Raw genomic sequence first — 4,786 nt, forward strand, 5'->3', positions numbered from 1 at the left:
CAATGAACCATGACCACACCTACCAGTGACCTTTGAAGTCTCCAAAAGGAGGATGGGGCCCCACAACCACAATTTCTCCAGGACTGTGACGACACCATTAAGCTGAACAACACACAGCTTGTCTTTTAGGCTCTGGTTGGCTCTACTCCACTGCTACTGCTGTTCTTGGTGGTCATCTTGTTGGGCCCAAAAAGGGGAACAACTTTGGGAGACACAGTCCGCAGAGTCACTCACGGGATGCAAGTTCGATGCAAAAGCAAAAGAATTTTATTCCAACTCGTTAGGGTCTTTCTCTGAGAAGAGATCGACCCCAAGTTTCCAAAGCAAGCAGATTTTATATCTTTTTGGTCACTTGGCAGGAGTGTGACAACCTGATGATTGGCTATAACATATATGAGTCATTTACTGATTGGTTGGGAACTGAACTTACAATTTTGCCCACCAGGGGTTTGGAATGTTATTTTCGTTTTTACAACTGCAAGGCCATGGGACAGCCAGTGTTTTTTCCGGGAACAGAGTGACTTATATTTATTTTCAAAACTTGGGTGCTCTGGAGCAGGGTAACCCATAACAATTGTTAGAAACCAGACAGTTGTTGAGGATAATAACATTCCTTGGAAACTAGTAATAATAACAATTTCCAGAGACTGGTCATCATGACCAGCCATTTCATATGTTCTTTTTCCCAGAGCTGTGTGTGTGGCCAGAGTGATTTTCAAATACATGCTGGTATCAGGCTGGGTTTGAGTTGAGGTCTTTCAATCTCAAAAACAAACGCTGGGCTCTTCTGCTGCACCTGGGCTGCACTTTCACCATAGCCTCTCATAGGCTCTCTTCTGAGTTTTGCATAGGGTCTCTACTGTATATTCACATTAGGTATATATAGGACTCTTTTAAAATATAAACTTTAGCTTGTGTGCCAGAAAAACTAAGTCCCTGGCCAGATTTAGCCCACAGTCAGTCATTTGCTGATCTAGAGCATGGTAGTCTAAGGAAAACTCTGACTAGGCCAGAGTTAAGACATGCATGCATGAGTGTGTGTGTGTGTGTGGGGGGGTTGTGTATTGAACTGAATGAATGCCTTGTTCATGCTAAGCAAGGAAGGTCTCAACCCCTGAGCCATCCTCAGTCTCTTAATGGGGGACTCTAGTGGGAGCTCTACCTGAGTTACATCCCCAGCCTTGTTTTGTTGTTTTAACTTGGAGGCAGTCTCACTAATTTCCCAGGGCGTCCCTGAATTCATTCTATAGCCCAGATTAACACCTCAGCCCCTGAGTGCTGACGTTACAGTAGACTGAACCAACTTCTTTGTCAGGTTATTCAATGGATAGAAGGTATACCAGTCCCGAGGGAGGCTTGACAGCAGGACCTTAAATTTTCAAAACAGTCAGTCTGTGTAGCCCCTGCCCCCTTTGGCTTCAGCTATTATGAAAGACGCAACCAAGAAGAGAGGAAGTTTCTGGGGACTGCCACCAAATGGTCTAAGTTGTGTGAACCCAGAGTTGAAGCAGGTGGTCGGTCCTTCTCAGGTGAGTTTTGATCAGCTTCTTCCAGTAGCCGGTGGTGCTGAGGACATAGCAATCCAGAGACTGTTAATAGAGACTCTGGTAGCTGCTGCCACCTAGCGGACAATCAGCCATTACCACAATCCCGCCCACAGTCTTTCAAGGGAGTCTCTGTGAATTGAGGGTCCACCCATTATTTACTTTCAGCAATGTGGGATGTGAAGAGATAACGAAAACTTTATTTAAAGGGGGAAAATGGGTAGGTGCTACTTTTTCAGGCAAAACCAAGATGTTTTAAGTATGGGTGTGGTGAAGGTGTGTGCCTATAATCCCAGATCTTGAAAGACTGGGGAAGGAGGATAGTGAGTTAGAGGCCAGCCTGAGCTACACAGCAAGACTTTGTCTCGTAAATAAATAAAAATTAACAAACGGACAGGGTGAGTCCTTGAACACAGAGTTTATATTTGGACGTTCCCGGCCTTTTAGTAGTCAGTTTTCTGCTAACCAACCCTGAAATGGGGTGTGAGGTTGAGAAATGAAAGTCTCCGGGCTCCAGTCTGTCCTTGCAAGGATCCCCTGATTGATAGAGACCCTTCTCCAATTGCATGTGTTCGGGACTGTGTCCAGCAGGTGGCGCTGTGGGAACGGAAAGTGGCCTCGATGATCTTCCAATACTTCCAGGAAGCATCGCCAAAGAGATCGTTTTCTTCCTCCTTGTGGGGGTTCCAGATTTTTCAAGTAGCGCCTGTGTGTGTGGAGAGAGCAGCTCCTGAACAGGAGGACGCCCTGGTATCCAGGTAATAGAAGTCTCTGCGACAGCGGCTCACGCCACACTTGGTGGCAATGGGAAGCCCAGAAGCTCCACAGGCACTCCTTCCTCACTACGAGACTCATCAGTTGACTTTAGGTGTTTTCCCTTCTTGGGAAATGCAGAACTTTAGCCAGACACCAAACGGGACAGCGAAGACCGTGCTGATCTTCCTTCTTTGGGCACCAGTCAAGATGCCAAGGCAAGCAGCTGCCAGCACCAGGGAGTCCCTCCAGATACCACAGGCCCCGCCCACCGTCAGGTTGCGCCCTCCAGCCTTAACAATCAGGTCCTTCCCCTGTATCCAACTTGGCCCGAGAAGATATCCTGAGCAGCTTTCCAGGAGCATTCGGCATTCGGTGGGAGCTCTCTGCCCTAATGGGGCCATTCTGCCCTGGATATGAAATGTGCTCATGTGCTTGACCATTTGGTCTCCAACAGGCGGCACTGTTTGGGGGAGATTGTGGACCCTTTAGTGATGAAAACCTAACACCAGGAAATAGGTAACTGGAAGCAGACATGGAAGTTATAATCTAGCACTGTTTCCAGTGTGTCTCTGCTTCCTTGTAAGCCGGGTTATGAACAGCCTCGCACCACAGATGCACTGAAGCCATCACAGTGGACTAAAATAAACGCGTCCTCCCTGGCTTCTGCCTGGTACTTTTGTAACAGACACAGACCCTCGATCCTGGTCACTCCTCCACTTGTGTGACGGAACTTCCTGCTAGATCTTGGGAAGCTGCATGAATCCTGAGCTATGCCGACCCCATCCTTCCTATCCCAGAGGGTCACACGTTACTAAACTCTTCATCAACACTTCCAGCTCTGTGTTGCCTCCTTACAAATCTAGTACCAAGACAAAGACGCTGCTGCAAGACACGAGACTCCAGGATGAGAGAGAGGTCCCCCCTACTCACAGTCCACACATGTGGTTCCCTTGGACTTCAAAGCTCCATGGGGTCCAGAAAAAAAAAAAAAATGATACTCCAGGGATAAAGTTATTTTAAAGGATTCTTTGGGGATGGGGGTTGTTTGTTTTTTCCAGACAGGGTTTCTCTGTGTGTCTCTGACTGTCCTGGAGCTCACTCTGTAGACTAGACTGGCTTTGAACTCACAGAGATCCCCCCTGTCTCTGCCTTCCAAGTGCTGGGATCAAAGGCGTGCATCATCACTGCCCAGCTAATGGATTCTTGCAAAAGGATCTTCCACTCAAATTAAACCTTCTGGAGTAGAGTTTCTTCCTGTGAGATATGCTGGTTCCTAACTCAAAGAAGGCTAGGGGCTGGGGCTACAGCTAGCCCAACTTCCTAGAGTCCAGAGGACTAGGGGAGTCCTTGTCTGTGTGAGAGAGCTTCTCTCAGTGTGAGAGAGCTGCTATCTAGAGTCTCCCAAGAAGGGCTGTGAAGGGCTGGGGTGGGGGAGTGATAGGGGTGGGGGTTGGAGTGAGGGGTGGTATTACTCAGTACTGTAAGATGTTGCAACCTGAGTTTGATCTCTAGGATACAAAAATCACTCCCTCAAATTTCCTCTGAACTTCATCTGTACTGTACACTGTGTCATGCATGTGTCCACCCATATACATGGGAATACACACACACACACACATACACACACACACACACACAGAGAGAGAGAGAGAGAGAGAGAGAGAGAGAGAGAGAGAGAGAGAGAGAGAATAAATGAATTTTTTAAAAAAAATCTAAATTTCTAACACCAAAGAAAACGGATCTGCTCACACTGCATATTGGGACGTGCAACACCATGACAGCCTCACAGAAAGTGTGTCAGCTAGTGCTGGAAACAGCCCTCCTTACTGCCACCATGGTTACTATTTGGGTTGGTGGAATGGACTCAGCACTTCCTGGGAGAATCTGGTTGTTGCACACTTGGCCATGTTCCAACATGACTGCTCATCCAGAGAGGCAGATAGCTGGAACCCTCCAATTTGGAGGATGTTTTGGTTTTGATTTTTGGATGTGTTGGCTGTTGGTGGCTTTCTCACTATTTAACTAATAATTGCTGTCAGTTCAGCCTTGTCATTACCAGCTTAGTTTGTTATGCATTATTTAGTTAAATTGCAATGTATAACCATGTGGATTTGCCGCTCCCCTTGTGTGTGTGGCCTGCAATTTTCCACTAATTAGACTTTTTGAAGACACATATGCATTTATCTACTCAAATCTGCATCATCTCTTTGCATGTTGCCAGAGCAGATGAGCGTGGTGCCCAGCCCTCGCCAGGACCAAGACTCTTATTACCACCCAGTTATGTTCCCATGGGAAAGCAGAACACAGCAGGAACTCAGACTATTTCTGTCTCCTGACGAGAGAGGTGCTGGGGCTATGTCAGCAGGTGTGGTCTGAGGAGGGACAGACCCCATGCAACTGAGATTAAGAACCCCAAATTTCCAGCCTACCTCAGCCACCAACCCCAAAGTCTTAACCCACCTGTCAGGCATGAGTCAGCCATGCGC

The sequence above is a fragment of the Cricetulus griseus genome, chromosome 6, assembly GCF_003668045.3.
Source record: "Cricetulus griseus strain 17A/GY chromosome 6, alternate assembly CriGri-PICRH-1.0, whole genome shotgun sequence".
Lineage (NCBI taxonomy): Eukaryota > Metazoa > Chordata > Mammalia > Rodentia > Cricetidae > Cricetulus > Cricetulus griseus.